Below are 18,469 nucleotides of genomic sequence, written 5' to 3'. Positions count from 1 at the left end.
TCTATGGGGTCCCTCGCACCAGGCGTATATTTCTCATCCGTATTCTACGCTCCGTGCCAATCGCAGCATGCTGCGATTGTCAGCGTACTACGCCCATAGTACGCCAATGCAAGTCTATGGGTGCGCAAAAAATACGCATTACACACGGAACACACGTGTGACCTGCGAGCAACACGCACCAGGTGTCTTTTAGCAAAGCCGGCAATTCAGTGCGCTATACAGTAAACTCACACTGACAGTTTTAATAAAGAAACAAAAGAATAGATATATACACATAGAATATATATATATATATATATATATATATGTATGCATTCTATGTGTCTATATCTATTCTTTGGTTTCTGTTTAGAAACCCTGTCATAGGGCTCCATTATATGTCCATTTTGCAAGCCTGCGAGAAAATCTCGCCATACGGATTACATGGGGATGCTTACATGCGCAAAATACGCGACCTCACCTTGCTTACGGATGACACACGCAGCACTGTTTAGGGGCCATTCATCCGTATTACGCATGTAAAATACTGACCGTATTTTGCATCAGTTAGTGTGACCCCGGCCTTAACCTGCATCCCCACTCATTAACCCCCACTCATTAACCCCCCACACATTAACCCCCATCCCCACACATTAACCCCCCACACATTAACCCCATCCCCACTCTTTAAGCCCCCACACACATTAACCCCATCTCCACTCATTAACCCCCACTCATTAACCCCACTACACAATAACCCCATCCCCACTCTTTAACTCCCCCACACACATTAACCCCCATCCCCACTCATTAACCCCACTACACATTAACCCCATCCCCACTCTTTAACCCCCCACACATTAACCCCATCCCCACTCATTAACCCCACTACACATTAACCCCATCCCCACTCTTTAACCCTCCCCCACACATTAACCCCCCCACTCATTAACCTCCATCGCCACACATTAACACCACCCCATCTCCCATCTTCGGTGGTTTCTTCAGCTCCACATTGGAGCACACTTACCACCAGAGCTGAGCGTTCGCTCTGGGCGCTGGGGAGTGACGTCAGCAGCGTGATCACATGACATGTCACGCTGCTGACGTCGCTCTGGCCCGGCGGTCAGAGCTGCAATTGTACTGGCATCTATACAGACGCCAGTACAATTGTTCCCTGGGCGCTGGCATGCGCACCTTCTCTGCGCCAGCTGTCAGCTTGACAGCTGACACAGAGAACCGCCGACTCTCAGGCCGGGGGCGGAGGCAGAACGCAGCCGCCAGGGAGGACACTGTGGACCGCCTGCTGGCTGCGCCCCCTGCTGGCTGCGCCCGGGGCAACTGCCCCGGCTGCCCCCCCTAGATACGCCCCTGGCCGTGGAGACCAGGCTCCAGTTCATGCGCTCTTGCTGGAGACGAGCTCTTCCTCTCAGCGCTCCTTCCTCACGTCTGCACACTTCACCCTCCGCAGACTAACTAACCACTCATTCCTCTTGGCCTCCAGAGGGCACTCCTCCCCTGAATTCCGGTTCAGAGTCCCCCCTGCTTGCCAGGAGTGGAACTGTGTTGCATGCATAGATAAACTGCAAGAGAGGCCTGTCATTGCCTCCAAGCCTGGCATTACCCTCCCTGGAGGAAGGCAAAGCCACTGTGGCGGCCATACTCCTGGGGGCGCCACACTTAGCTTCCTCGTTTACATAATAAAATATATTTTAATGCAGAAATTTTTCTTTTTCTTTTCTTTTTTTGTTTTACATTGTTAAAAAAAATTTAAACTTTATTATACTTTTTATTTTAGTACCACTGGGGATTTGATCTTTTTGAGCGCAATCATTGATATAGTACATGCCAATAATTCTGTCTATTATACCTGCTAATGTATGCCAGGTTGCGTAATGCCTGGTCTGCCCGGTCTTTTTAAGTGGTGCCACTGGTTTTTATGGCCTGGACACGCGAAACTACAGTCTGATTTTTACCCCATTAACCCAAAAGAATGTCTAGTGCTCACCGTTGCTCCGACGGCAGCCGTAATATATCCCAGGATGGATTAGTGAGCTGCAAAAAAAGTGCTGCGTCTCCACAAATGGCGAGGCACATTGTCCTGTTGTGTTTGGCCATCGCTTTGTGTTTTCACATTGAGCAGAATAATTTTTTGATTACATTACGGAATGCCTAAATTCAGCGTTCTGCTAACTCCAGCATACCGTGACATGTGCAGAGCCAGTTATTGCACATCATTAGTTAGGACTCCTTCAGATACGAGGCTCCACAGTTATGGTAAATGACGCCACTAAAAACAGATTTTATATGAGAACCTAACAAATATGTTGGAAAAAAAAAATGAGTGCCCAAGGTTATATACCTTATTTTTTGGACTATAGGACACACCTTACTGTTTATGACGCATCCCAGATTTAGACAGCAGAAAATAGGAAAAAAATAACAGGGCAGAGCAGTGCGCCTGCGCCGGAGCCGCGATGAGAAGCAAAGAAGAAGACATCATCGCTAGAAGAAGACATCACATGACGGGCTGTTGGGGACATCACATGAGGGGCTGTGGGGGACATCACATGAAGGGCTGTGGGGGACATCACCTGGGTCTCTGTGGTATATTTCAGGAGGGGCTGTTGGGGACATCACATGAGGGGCTGTGGGGGACATAATTGTATATGAGGAGTTATAGGGGACATTATAGTATATGAGGGGCTGAGGGAACTTCATATTATATGAGGGGCTGTAGGCTCATCATATTATATGAGGGGCTGTGGTATTTTATGGGGTCTGTGGAGGACATTATACTGTATAGGGGTTTGTGGGGACATCATACTGTTTACGAGACTGTGGGGGATGTTATACCATGGATGGGGCTGTGAGGGATACTATACTTGAGTCTGTGGTGACCATACTGTATTGTAGGCTTTTGTTGACCTTACACTGGGAAGTGTGGTGACCATACTTTATATGAGGCTGTGGGGATCATCATACTGAGAGTCTGTGTATAGGGGTAACAGTGGCCATTATACTGTATCGGGACTGGGGGGCCATAATACTGTATGGCATGCCGTGAGGGCCATTATACTATTTATGGGGGGCTGTGGTTTACATCAGTGTGGACATATAGAGAGTGTAAGGGAAAATAGTGGAGAGAGGACAGCCATGGGCTGTGGTTCAGACGGTGTGGTCATTATAGGTGATAATGGCAGACAGCGTGGTGGTTATAGCTCATTAATTCGGACAGTGTGGAGGATGTAGCTTATCAGGTCAGACAGTATGGTGACCTTATACCATAGGAGGCTTATTTAGAGAATATATAAACCTAAAACAATTCCGTGGCCATACGGATGTACCTCTCAGGCCTCAACTACAACCAAAAAAGAAAACCTCAATCCAAAGACCCAAAGGTCATGAGGCTAATATGCCTAAATAATATTTCTCAGTACAGCTAATTATTTTCGGACATCATTATAGGCCTTTTCTACATCTTGAGCATGCTTAGATAATACCTTTTATCAAAACTAATTGCTTATATTAATACAGCCTTAGTACTGTGCTTCCTACATATTGGGATATATGATTTGCTTTTTGCTTGCTATATGTAGATTAATTTGTGTAGCGACTAAGATAAACAATAGTATTTGGAATTTTTACAATTGCTACCGATAAAAGAGATCTTGAGCAGTGTTCAGCCCGGAGACATTTAGTCTGTCTGGCACTATACTTGTCAACCATTTTATCAAGCCATCACTTGAGTTGCTTTCTATCTACCTCATCATTTGCACTGTATATGTCTTTAGAATACATTGTGGTGCAGCGACCGCTGTGTCCGCTAGGGGGCGCTGTGTGGCTGTCCCAGGACAGCCGTATAAGCATTTCCATTACCCTGATAGGTGTAGGATACTGAAAGATCATAATGATCAGCAGAGGTACTGCTGAGTAGTACGTTCCGTTACAATGTGTCAGGGAAGCCTGTGTGTGGCTGTGTGCAATAGGACCTTGGGTGAGGTCATAGCCATGTGATCACCTGTGGGTGTGGTTATGGACCATATAAGGTACCTGAGGTCTGGTCACAGGGGGTGAATGCAGAGACCCGATTGGTCCGTTTGGAAGGTCTCGTGTGGCTTCCTGCTTGACAGCACGTCTGGACGCTGTGACTAATGGCGAAGTGTGCCTGACAGTTCCCAGGGAAAGGGAATGAACATTATCAGTGTAAAGCAGCATGCAAGGTAACCCGGAGACGGGACTACAACTGAGAGACTGTATAGCCGGTTGGCTAGATGAAGCACAGTCTGTGTGACTAGGAGGGCTAAAAGGGAGCAGAGCTCCAGTGTGAAGATACCCTGCTGTCTGCTATAAGACTGCTGCATATCGTGATTGGTTTATGATAATGAATAAACCTCATGGACTGTGATGCTGCATCGGGAAGGAGTCCCTGGTCGGCTGGACTGAAAGAGTCAGGTGACTCTGACAGGAACTCCGCTAGTTTTAGCTCTGACCTAGAAAAACGTCAGAGTTCGCTGCCTCCACGGGGTCATTGTGAATTATAAGGTGGACAGAGTCTTGATTGAGATGACAAAGGGGAGTGCCAAGGTGGTAGTATGCCACCAAACTTAGTGCATACCTTTGAGAGGCGCCGGGACTTTGTCATATTTAAAGATGTGGGGCAGGACGATAGAGACGTTTCTACTGTAGGGCTAGCAGACACTGAGACACTGACGCCTCCAAACGTGGACAGGCGAGACGTAAGGGCGACCGGAGGAAGAATTGCGTCAGACGAATTTACTGACCTGACGTCACCTGAAGGGTACAACAGCGTGAATGAGAAGGGTGTGGTAAACAAAAAGAACGGAGCTGACACACGGATAGAGAGTGTCTTGGGGGTTCACCGTACGATGTGGTGTGACTGTGACGTGTTGTTGCCAGTAGCCACCACTAGGACAGAATCTAATGCTGTGCTGACTGAAACTCGTGACAGGACTGGTGGTAACCTGATCGAGAAGATAACGGGAATAGAAACACAGTCAGAGGGTAACCGGGGGGTTCACTCGACTGATAGGACTGACTCAGTGGTACCCTTTGACGATATAATTAAAGAATTAGTGGTGCGACACGTGCTGGCCAAAAGAGAACAAGATCAGGAAATACAACTAATAAAAGAGACAGTGGAAGAACATGTCAAACAAGAAAGAATCTTGAGACAATTGGTCGAACACAAGGTGGAGGGGCTCGAGAAAGAAGTCTTGGAGCTCAGAGGTCACCTGTCCACCTGGCAAAGTGTGAACAAGAAAGAGCCTTAAGGAAGAGATGGAGGAACTCAGAGGAGTAGTAGAAGGTCTTCTGCGGGAGAAGAGCTTGGACGGAGATGTGCAGCGGCTGGGTCCGAGTGATAACAAGACGGAACTGCCGGTACCTATCTTGGCAAAGGCTCACGAAGAGATAAAATCACCTGAAGTTGGTGAGCAAAGAGCCGAAGAAGACAGTCACCCGGTCGGGTCAACTGTAGTGAGGGAAGTGTCCGTGGTAAAGCCAGAGTCTTCTGTCCAGGAAGAGAGCAAGACCACAACCTTCAAATCTGTGATCAAGGTACCCGAAGACATGCAAGAAGCCTGTGCGGAGGAAGGTGTACATGAGGCTTTCAAAGAGGTGGTCAAAGCATGTGAGGTGCAATGGGCACCTGAGACTCGGCAGTTGGTGATAGTATCAGCCAGGGAGGATACATCAAACCGAGTAGCTGTCCTGAAAGAGATGCATTTGCAGTGTCTACGTGTCAAACAATTGGTTAGGTAGAGTAATATGAAGGCTGCTCGACGCCTAAAGATAGCAAGAGAGGCTATGAATCGGTTGGGTTTGAGGAAAGATGTGGTTCCGCTACCCAAAGCTCTGATTGGGAGAATCATTGGAAGGTCCGGGAAGGTAATGCAAGACCTTGTGAATATCTCCAGTGTGGTGAAGTTGAGGATCCCTCCTGATGATGACCAGGTATCCAGGGAAGTGGATAGGATTTCCATCATGGTGGCTGGCTCTGTGGAAAGCCTGAGAGACTTTCGGATGCTCGTGGAGTATCGAGTGGAGTACCTGCAAGAAATTGAGCAGTTGAGGCTGGACTGTCGGCGAATTAATAAAGAAATACAGAATACCAGGTGGCGGCTGCCTCCAACCCAAGATGTAAGGACCCGAACGGTTCCTCTAAGAAGTGACAGGGCAAATGGCAGAAGAGTGTCAGCAAGGAGTAGTTCGACTGGCAGGATGACGTTGAAAGACCATAGTTCCTGTGAGACGCTGACTGAGTCAGACTCAGACCAGACAGCAGGCTCTACTAAGACTTATGACTGCATCAACCGAGAGAGACGGTCAGTGAGAGAAAGATCAGGTGACGAAGCGTACTGCAGACAGGTGGAGACTAGAGAGTGTCTGATGATGCAGACAAACCGTGACTGGAGGGTCAAAGACAATGACCGGTATTATGACCGCTGGGAGCGGGAGAGGCCTAACTGTTGTGAGTTCATTTTTCCCTTCACCATTGAGGTCTGATGAACTCCCTCCTCTGGTGAAGGAAGGTAGTGAGACTGATTACCAAACACCTGGGCAGCTAGATGATAACTGGGTGGCTGGAATTGAGGACTGGATATAAGGCTGCCGACGCCCTTCTTCCTGGCTGGTGATTCTGTTATGATGAGTCACCGAAGAAAGAAAAAACAAAATACCAGCTAAGTCCAGAAAAACCAGAGAAGTTGGCAGCTATCGGATTGCAGACCCCTGAACCTATCCACAACAACTAGCAGTAGCCGTGGGGGGTTCCTACGGTGCCCTAGACCCCTCGATCACAGCCGGAGAGCTACATAGCCTAAAGACAGAAAGGGGAAAAACTAAACTGCCCAGAGCAGACCCCAAAGCAATAGGCAGCCCCCAACATATAATGACGGTGAAGCAAGATGAAAACACTAACACAGATAGAAAGATAGGTTGAGCAAATGATGGGGCCCAAGCTAACTACATAGGACAGGATAGGAAAGCTGCTGTCTGCCATCCGCAAAAACCCTATCAAAATGAGCCAACCGACTGATAGGAAAAACAGGCCCTGAAGTCGCTAGGCTTCAAAAGACTATATCAGCACTCAGGTATATTCTGAAGACAGAGCAAAAGATCAACAGATCAGAGACAAAAATGGAATTCAGCTCACCCCCGGCCGGGGATGGCAGAACTCCCAAAAAACAAGGCAAAACAAAAACAAAACTGAAGAGTACAAAGCAGAACAGAAAAACTTAGCTTTGAGACGCAGGAATCAGACTGGTCTCCAAGAATCCAGCAGGAAAATCACCAGCCAGGAAGAAGGGCGTCGGCAGCCTTGTATCCAGTCCTCAATTCTAGCCACCCAGTTATCATCTAGCTGCCCAGGTGTTTGGTAATCAGTCTCACTACCTTCCTTCACCAGAGGAGGGAGTTCATCAGACCTCAATGGTGAAGGGAAAAATGAACTCACAACACCTAACGTAGTAATGAGGCCGTATGACAAATGGAGACGGTTCTCTCGACCTGGTGGGCAAGGTGTAGTAAGTGCCCAGTCTCGAGAGCCAGGGGTTATGCTGTGTGTTCAACCCCACAGGTTTGAACATAGGGGGAGGTATGTGGTGCAGTGACCGCTGTGTCCGCTAGGGGGGGCTGTGTGGGTGTCCCAGGACAGCTGTATAAGCATTTCCATTACCCTGATAGGTGTAGGATACTGAAAGATCATAATGATCAGCAGAGGTACTGCTGAGTAGTACGTTCCGTTACAATGTGTCAGGGAAGCCTGTGTGTGGCTGTGTGCAATAGGCCCTTGGGTGAGGTCATAGCTATGTGATCACCTGTGGGTGTGGTTATGGACCATATAAGGTACCTGAGGTCTGGTCACAGGGGGTGAATGCAGAGACCCGATTGGTCCGTTTGGAAGGTCTCGTGTGGCTTCCTGCTTGACAGCACGTCTGGACGCTGTGACTAGAGTTGAGCGACTTTTGGGTTTTTAGGGTCGAGTTTCGTTTCATGAAACCCGACTTTTCCAAAAGTCGGGTCGAGCAAGATCGGCCGATTATAGGGAAAAGTCGGGGTCGTCCCGAAACACGAAACCCAATGTAAGTCAATGGGGAATAAAAGTCGGCAGTGAGAGGACAGGAAACACACCTACAGTGCCCATTTGAATGCCAAAAGCATCAATTCTTCTTACTTAAGCTTGTCAACCGTAATTAACTTCATAATACAAGTTACGCACTGAAAAATGGGGGTTATTTGGCTAAAGTTGAGGGGGGGTAGGGCTGGCTCCAGGTTTTCATGTGCCCTGGGCGAAAGAGCGCCCCTTTAACACATACCACAACTCATCATGCTCCGATACGGCAGAGAAATAGCGGTATAGTACAATGAAAAATACTTCACTTTTTACATCTCATGACGAGGCCCATCTATTTCTCCATACAGAATCATTGGTCCCATATAATGTTTGAAACAGTATATGATGAGCTCCACATAATGCTACAGTATATGTTGGTCCCCATGGATGAAGCTCCACTGTCTTATGGGCCCAAATAATGCTCCAAACATAATGGGCCCCATTTCTAATGCTCTAGTGTATAATGGGCCCTGTAAATGCTGCTCCAGTGTCTGATGTCCACCTTTGGAATGTTCCAGTGTATGGTGGGCCCCATCTATCATTCTCCAGAGTATAGTGCTCCCCAAAAATTGCTGTCCCAACATTGAAAACAATCAAATAAGTCTCCTCGCTAGGGAATCCCTGTACTAGTCTGGACTCCTCGTCGTCCCGATCTTCCATCTCACTGCACAGTATTTCAACCTTGCAAGTGCTGTGATCCTGAGCAAGCAGGGGGGGCCCACTCGTTGGCGACGGCACTGGCACAGGGCCCCTGATAGTACGGTGGTGTGTCTGATGGCGGGTGGGCCGAACCTGCACTTTCATCTGCAGCTTCCTCTTTGTCACCGTGTAAGATGGAACTGTATATGGGAAGGGTAACCTGAGTTTCATCAGGGTCAGATTCAGGCCGGGTAGCGTGCGAGGGGAATGTAGTGGTCTGGGTCAATGTACCAGCAGATTCATCGAGCAGTGGCTGGGCATCAGTGCACTTGTGTCGCCCCCAGGAGTACGGTCGCCACAGTGGCATTACCTTCCTCCTAGGGAGTGTGATGTCATGCTTGGGAGCAACGAAGGATCTCTCTAGCAGGTTAACTGATTGGGCGGCGTTATTCCCACGAGTCATGACCCTCCAAACAGCGTTCATGAAGGCAAAGTGTTTGTTTTACGTGGGCAGTATGGTTGCAAAGCTGAACCTTAAAGGAATGTCCAGAAGGGCACCACCAGGAGTGGAGCCTACGGTTAAATTCGACTCCACCTGGGAAACCTCAACCATGCCAGCAACAGAACAGATGCACACATTGCAAGCTTAATTCCGTTAACGAACGAGACTCCGTCATGCCCCACGGTCCGAGTCCGGCTTACTAGAGGGACACGTGAGTCTCTGGCACATGAGATTGGCCAATAACTGGTGTGTCATGCCCTTACATGTCCGTGGCTGCATGTGCGCTACACTGAAAAGGCCAGCGTTTGTCGCTTACAGGTGCAGATAACCCGCTGAACAACGTTAGTGATGGGGATCACTGATTACAATTATTACCCGCGAACGATGATTTCCCAGTAAGTGCAGGTCAACCGCAGTTCTGGAATTAGGCCTAACCGTCATTCCTGAAAAAATGAAAAACTTACGTGTGCAAACCACAGGTGCTGTAGCTTGCTTAACAGCTCGCCAGCCGTTCTCACGCCCAGTATGGATTACACGTGATTGCACAAAGGTGAGAAAGGGTACCGTATCCCAGGATAATATGTATGGATAGCGTACACATTCAAAATATATGTCTATACATCAGGAGGCAGGCTCAGACGGTGTTAGGCCCAGTATGGCTTGCACGTGATTGCACAAAGGTGAGAAAGGGTACCGTATCCCCGGATAACATGTATGGATAGCGTACACATTCAAAATATATGTCTATACATCAGGAGGCAGGCTCAGACGGTGTTAGGCCCAGTATGGCTTGCAAGTGATTGCACAAAGGTGAGAAAGGGTACCGTATCCCCGGATAACATGTATGGATAGCGTACACATTCAAAATATATGTCTATACATCAGGAGGCAGGCTCAGACGGTGTTAGGCCCAGTATGGATTGCACGTGATTGCACAAAGGTTAGAAAGGGTACCGTATCCCCGGATAACATGTATGGATAGCGTACACATTCAAAATATATGTCTATACATCAGGAGGCAGGCTCAGACGGTGTTAGGCCCAGTATGGATTGCACGTGATTGCACAAAGGTGAGAAAGGGTACCGTATCCCCGGATAACATGTATGGATAGCGTACACATTCAAAATATATGTCTATACATCAGGAGGCAGGCTCAGACGGTGTCAGGCACAGTATGGATTTGACGGCCCAGACTACACAGCGGAGGAGCAGGGAGAGGTAAAGATTGCAAATACTGGGGCCCTGCCCAAGCAAGGGGGGCCCACTCGTGGGCGTCGGTACTGGCACTGGGCCCCTCATAGTACGGCGGTGTGTCTGACGGCGGGTGTGCACCACCACCGTCAGAGACACTTGATTGCACTATGAGGGACCCTGTGCCAGTGCCCGCGCCCAAGAGTCGGCCTACCCACCTGTCCAGGGCAACGGCACTCGCACGGTGTCGTGCGCTAGGTGGTGACCCCGGCCATGGCGGGGGTAGGCAGCACAGTTATGGAGTTTTAGAAAGTGGCATATGTTGATGTTGGACATTCAGCTGATGCAAAAGGCGAAATAGGTCAAGTCTCAGGAAGAGGTGGACCAAAGCAAGCCATTTTTCTGTCACCCTATGTGTCATCAGGGGAAGGTGGGACAAAATCCTTGGAAACCCATGCATGGTTCATTTTAATGAAGGTTAGATCATCCACATTTTGGGTTGACAGACGGGTCCTTTTTTCTGTCAGGATTGATCCAGCTGCACTGAAGACTCTTTCCGATAGCACACTTGCAGGTGGGCAAGCGAGCTCCTGTAAGGCATATTGTGCCAATTCAGGCCAGGTGTTCAGTTTAGCGGCCCAATAGTCAAAGGGGAATGACCTGTGTGGGAGAACATCGATATGGGAGGAAAAGTAGTTTGTAACCATAATTGACAACTGCTGTCTCCTGTCACTTTCCATCGATGCAGTATTACCAGTTGTGTGAGCGGTACTTGAAAAATCAGTCCACAACATTGTCATGAAACCCCTGTCTCCAACGCCACTTCTGCTGTGTGCACCATGAACACCTCTGCCAAGCTGCCCCCGGCCCGTACGGCTCGTGTGAGAACCATCATCGCTGCTTTTGTACTGGGAATGCCTCAAGCAACCGATTTACCAGAGTTGCTTGTTTATTAGCCAATATTAGGTCAAGGTTCTCCTGTGGCATGATGTTTTGTAATTTGCCTTTATAGCGTGGATCCAGGATGCTGGCCAACCAGTAGTCGTCATCGTTCATCATTTTGGCAATGCGGGGGTCCCTTTTTAGGATCTGCAAGGCATAATCTGACATGTGGGCCAATGTTCCCGGTGTCAATGATGCACTGCGAGTGCTGGGTGGAGGAGCACTTTCTGGCAAATCCACATCCCTCCAGTCACGCACAAACCCTGTACCAGACCTTGCCACGCCAACATTTTCACTTGCCCCACGAGATGCATCCTCCTCCCCTAAGTAATCATCCCCATCATCATCCTCCTCCTCTTCTTCCTCCACCTCGTCCAGGAGAGGTCCCTGAGCAGACAATGGCTGAATGTCATCAAGGATTCCCTCCTCCTCTTCCTCCTCATCAACATTGGCTGCAGACGCCTGCTCCTTAAGGTGCGTCAAAGTTTGCATGAGCAGACGCATAAGTGGGATGCTCATGCTTAGGATGGCGTCGTCTGCGCTTACCAGCCGTCTGCATTCCTCAAAACACTGAAGGACTTTACAGAGGTCTTTCAGCTTCGACCACTGCACACCTGTCAACTCCATGTCTGCTCTCAAAGTGCCTGGCCGTGTATCCTCCCACAAATGCATTATGGCCTGCCTCTGCTCGCACAGCCGCTCCACCATGTGCAGGGTGGAGTTCCACCTTGTTGCAATGTCGATAATGAGGCGGTGGTTGGGAAGGTGGAGCAATCGCTGCAGCTTCTGCATACGAACGGAGTGTACAGGCGACCGGCGGATGTGCGCGCACAGTCTTCGCACCTTCTGGAGCAGGGCTGTTAACTCCGGATAATTTTTGAGGAAGCACTGCACCACCAGGTTCAAGGTGTGAGCCAAGCAAGGTATGTGGCTGAGTTTTGAAAGGGCTATGGCTGCCACAAAATTACGGCCGTTATCACTAACTACCTTGCCTGCCTCAAGATGTACACTGCCCAGCCATGACTCAGTTTGTCACTTCAAGTACTCAGCCAGCACCTCGGCGGTGTGTCTGTCGCCCAAACACATCATCTGCAACACAGCCTGCTGACGCTTTCCACTAGCTGCTCGATAGGGGGACACCTCGTGTGCAACAGTGGCAGCTGCAGATGGAGTGCTCGTACGACTGCGCTCTGTGGACGAGCTTTCGCTTCTGGAGGAGGAGGAGGAGGGTGGAACGACTACAGCCAACTGTTTCCTATACCGTGGGCTAGGCAGCACTGTCCCACCACCGCTGTCCCCTGTGGACCCTGCATCCACCACATTAACCCAGTGCGCAGTGATGGACACGTAACGGCCCTGGCCATGCCGACTGGACCATGCATCAGTTGTGAGGTGCACCTTTCCACTCACTGACTGCTTGAGTGCATGGACAATGCGGTCTTTTACATGATGGTGGAGGGCTGGGATGGCTTTGCGAGAGAAGAAGTGGCGACTGGGTAGGTCATAGCGTGGTACTGCATAGGCCATGAGTTCGCGGAAAGCTGCGCTTTCCACCAACCGATAGGGCATCATCTCAATCGAGATTAGTTTGGCAATGTGGGCGTTCAAACTCAGTGTACGCGGATGAGAGACTGAGTACTTTCTTGACCTACTCATAGTGTCTGGGAGGGTGACCTGGACTTGAGAGCTGCATATGGTGGAAGTAGCGGTGGACAGGGCAGACTGAGAGAGGGTTGCTGATGGTGATGGAGTTGGTGTTCTTTCTGATGGCCTAGATTCAGTATTTCGTTGATATAACAGTGGGATTCCCTGACTGCTGTGGCCTTGCAACGACACCTCAACATTTGCTGCTGTGCTAACCGGTGGGCTTACAGTGGGGGGAAACAATGTAGCGTTGTTGACTACCTTCTTTGTGATCAGTTGCACATGTGGCACTTGAGGTTTGGTGTTGTGTCCGCGCTTGCAAGTGCATGCTGGTTAAATGTCTAAGCATGCAACTGGTATTCAAATTTTTCAGATTTTTCCCTCGGCTAAAGGTCTTTGCGCACTTCTTACAGATAACCTTGGCCTCATCATGAGGATTTTGTTCAAAAAAGTGCCACACTGCACTCTTCCTACTTTGGCAGACATTTTGCGGCCTAGCACGCTGTGATCTTTTGACCGTCTGGACAAGCTGTCCAGCAACTCTTTTGATTTTTGGAACCTGTCTTTGGAGTGCTCCGGGCCTGCCAGATAACAGCTGTTGCGATGTCGATGTCTGCTGTGGATGCTCCTCCTCATCTGAGCTATTGGAAGCAGCACCCTCTTCCCCCAATGGATGCCAATCTGGGTCAACAACTGGGTCATCCATCACCTCCTCTTCTATGTCATGTGCACCTTCCTCTGTGTCACCATGTATGGTGGTATAGTGTGCGGGAAGGGGCACCTGAGTCTCATCAGGGTCAGAATCTGGCTCTGTACACTGCGAGGACAATGTAGTGCTCTGAGTGAATGTACCAGCAGAATCATCCATCAGCGGCTGTGCATCAGTGCACTCCATGTCAGATTCATCTTGGCCTGGGTAATTCACCATTTCACTTGATAATCCAGGCATGGTATGTGAAAACAGCTCCATGGAGTAATCAGTAGTATGGCCTGCGTCATCCTTCAATCTTGGTTGGGGTGAAGGACACAAGGAAAGGTGTGGTTCATGAACATGAGCCTCCAGTGACGACTCAGTGCTTTTACTTTTTACAACTTCAGAAGAGGAGGCGATAGAGCTGGAGGCTGAGTCAGCAATGTAAGCCAAAACTTTTTCCTGATGCTCTGGCGTTAAAAGCGGTTTGCCAACTCCTAGAAAACTAAGCCTTCAAAGCCTTATGGAGCCAGACGATGACGCAGGCTCAACACCTCCTGCATTCGGTCCTATTTTGCTCTTGCCACTACCATCAGATCCACCACCAACACCATCATTACCAGCTGCCAACCCCCGCCCAATTCCACGGCCTCTTCCACCAGCCTTCCTCATTTTTTGTAGAAATGTAGACAAAATCCAACAAACTATATAGTAATGTAAAACAAGGTACAAGGTGTCTATAGGACGGGGGAGATTTTGAATTTCTGCAGACACTAGTGGACACTGGACACTTTTGGATTGTGTGAGGCCCACTGAATATCAGAGCGCTATGTCACAGGCTCGATAGCACAGGTGTGAAAAAAGTGACTACAGGATAAGGGAGATTTTGAATTTCTGCAGACACTAGTGGACACTGGACACTTTTGGATTGTGTGAGGCCCACTGAATATCAGAGCGCTATGTCACAGGCTCGATGGCACAGGTGTGAAAAAAGTGACTACAGGATAAGGGAGATTTTGAATTTCTGCAGACACTAGTGGACACTGGACACTTTTGGATTGTGTGAGGCCCACTGAATATCAGAGCGCTATGTCACAGGCTCGATGGCACAGGTGTGAAAAAAGTGACTACAGGATAAGGGAGATTTTGAATTTCTGCAGACACTAGTGGACACTGGACACTTTTGGATTGTGTGAGGCCCACTGACGCTGTATGGTGTGAAAAAATGCACGCTCAGTACCTCAGCAGGACAAAAAAAAAATTGGGATTGCTTTTAAAAAAGCAGTTTGCAGAGCAGTGGGTAAACAGCAATGCAGCTGTCAGGAAGCCTTAGAAGGCAGCCTAACAACCAACACCGCTGATCCACCACAATATAGCCTCCCCTTGCACTGCACACACAGTGACTGGTGTGTTGTACAGGCAAAATTGCTAGCAACAGAAGCAGTTTTTTTTTTCTTCTTCCCTGCCTAACGCTCTCCCTACAGAATCAGCAACCTCTCCCTATGCTAAGATCGGCAGAAGTAAGATGGCGGTCGGCGTGCACGCCCTTTTATAACCCCTGTGACGCCCACCAAAGCAAGCCAATCACTTGCATGCCCTTCTGAAAGATGGTTGTGACCCCTGTCTATGTCATCACATTGCCCACAGTGTCCGTGGATCCTGATTGGCTGAAAAAGAGCGCAAAACAAACTTTTGAAACGTGACTTTGGCGCGTAAGTCGCCGACTTCGTGGCCGACCTCATCCTAGGGTCGGGTTTCGTTTCATGAAACTCGACTTTGCCAAAAGTCGGCGACTTTTGAAATTTTTCGACCCATTTCGCTCAACTCTAGCTGTGACTAATGGCAAAGTGTGCCTGACAGTTCCCAGGGAGAGGGAATGAACATTAGCAGTGTAATGCAGCATGCAAGGTAACCCGGAGACGGGACTACAACTGAGAGACTGTATAGCCGGTTGGCTAGATGAAGCACAGTCTGTGTGACTAGGAGGGCTAAAGGGGAGCAGAGCTCCGGTGTGAAGATACCCTGCTGTAAGACTGTTGCATATCGTGATTGGTTTATGATAATGAATAAACCTCATGGACTGTGATATTGCTTTATGGAAACCTGTGCCGGACGTGATTATTCGCTGCCATGCGAGTGTCCCCCAACCTTTAATGACAGCGCTACCTCACAACATGTATAATAAAATTTGATATTTTTGATACAAATCCTCTCTCTTTGTGCCATGACTCTTACTAGCTATTTTAGCTTGAAATCATTCATAGCCTCATGACCTTTGGGTCTTTGGATTGAGGTTTTCTCTTTTGGTTGTTATTTAGAGAATAGTATGGACAGATATTTTTATAATGAGAACATTATAATGAAACACTTATTTTTAAGTGCACTGTGTTGGGATGTACTGCAAAAGAACGGAGAGGACGGAAGTCTGCAGAGAGGAGCTGTGCATGTGAAAAGTCATTAGGGCATCTACACATGATGGAGATGAAAAGAAAGAGACAGATGTCTATAAGGTACCTGGATTTAATTATGATACTGACTTTATCTCATCTGTACTGTGGCACCTTTATGGTCCTGCAATCTGATGATGACTGGTAACAACACTTCCCAGAATCTCCTTATCATTGTTTACTGTAAGCTGTATGTTCATGTGATATAACTGTAAATGGGGCATTACAATTGATTTCTATTCGAAGCTTGCTGCTGTATTCCTACCTATACTGATGGTGGTTCTGTTGATGTATTCATTTACTGATGGTGGTTCTGTTGATGTATTCATTTACTGATAGCGGTTGTGGTGACATATTCCTGTATTGATGGAGGTTCTGATGATGTATTCATGTACTGATGGTGGTTGTGGTGATGTAATTCTGTGCTGATGATGGTTGTAGTGATGAATTCATGTATTAATAGTGGCTCTGGTGCCGTATTCATGTAATGATGATGATTTTGGTGATGCATTCATATACTTATAGAGGTTATGGTAATACATTCATGTACTGAAGACGTAGTCATGTACTGACGGTGCTTCTAGTGCCAAATCTCAGAGAATGCCCACACCTAATCTTCTCCTACTCCATGCATAGAACCCTCTGTACAGGTCTCGGAGCATGTCCATATTTCACCTTTTCCCTTCCCTACATAATAATCTCTGCACAGATCTCAGGGCATGCCCAAATGTCTTCATCTGCCCCTCCCTGCAATGTGACCATGTACAGGTCACAGAACATGGATATTGGAACATATACATACGTACATATATTTATGTTTATTTGGACACCCTTTTATAAGTACTCAAGAGCCACTAGCAAACTGTTATCTTACTATGGTGGACTATGGTTGTATATTACTGGATATTACAGGGTAAATGTCTGTCTGGCCATCACTATAATTCAGGTTGATCACATCTTGGAAACCATGATATGCCAAAATGGATCCCATATTTAGAGTTTTTTCTGAAATCACCACTTTAAATAAAAATTACATATATATGACAATCTATACTGGGAAATTGCAATCTTTGGCCTCATTTCTTGAGAAAACGAGAAGCACTCATCTCCAGTACACCTGGGTGACATGTCCTATACGTGACAAGAATAGGATTTTGGTGATGAATGATACTAATACCCATCATGATAAACAGATGTTTAGAGCAAACAGAAGAATGAAATTTGCTCCGAGTCTTGGCCATGAATTACTGTGCGGAGGATGCACCTGTTGTGTAGACAATGAGATCACAATGAGCTGTTTTCTCTTTATTTTCAGGATATTGTGGCTATAAAGATGACCTCTAGTATTTAGTATAGCATGTAGATGAGGCTGAGAGGCTTCTTGACTGCAGATTTCTACATGGTGGACCTATTCTATTGACAGTGACTACAGTTTGTCTCCATTGGTCGGGGAGAAGAATTCACATGGCTAGGGCATGCCATGACTTTTGGTGCAACCTCTGTGACCTCAATGGATGTTGACAATGAAGGAAATTGCACTGCCGGAGTAGTGCTGCGTCCCTTTTACTGTTTTTGCATTGCACAGCAGCCTCCCATTGTGCAGCAAACTACAGCATGGACCTTTCTGAGTTACAGGGGTGGAATACAACTACCTCCAAAGTTGGGTGGTGGATACGACCCTCAAATGTGGTGAGAATTTAGGCAATATTCCATCCATATTCGATCCCTTCATCTTGCGATTCCCCATAGATTAATTCCTGAAATTCCTCATAAGTTATTGCCATATATTAATGCAAATATCCCCCCCAAAAAAAACATTGTCGATAAAATAGATATCTCCCTTACGCACTACTCCATTACCCTACAACAGTAGAACTTACGGTGGCAGTCAGCCTAAGCTTGCTGCGTCCTAATTATGATGACAAGAGTATTTTATTATTATTATTATTATTATACATTTTTATAGCGCCATTTATTCCATGGCGCTTTACATGTGAAAAGGGGCAAATATAGACAAGTACAATAAATATGAGCAAAACAAGGCACACATAAGTTCAGAAGTAGAGAGGACCCTGCCCGCAAGGGCTCACAGTCTACAGGGGATAGGTGAGGATACACTAGGAGAGGGTAGAGATGGTCATGCGGCGCTTCAGTAGACTGAGGATCACTGCAGGTTATAGGCTTGTCGGAAGAGGTGGGTCTTCAGGTTCTTTTTGAAGGTTTCCATGGTAGGTGAGATACTGATGTGTTGGGGTAGAGAGTTCCAGAGTATGGGGGAAGCACGGGAGAAGTCTTG

This window comes from Dendrobates tinctorius, unplaced genomic scaffold (assembly GCF_039654945.1).
Source record: "Dendrobates tinctorius isolate UK_male_01 unplaced genomic scaffold, ASM3965494v1 ptg000039l, whole genome shotgun sequence".
Classification (NCBI taxonomy): Eukaryota; Metazoa; Chordata; class Amphibia; order Anura; family Dendrobatidae; genus Dendrobates; species Dendrobates tinctorius.
The sequence above is the reverse complement of the archived record's forward strand: the minus strand, read 5'-3'. Positions refer to the sequence as shown.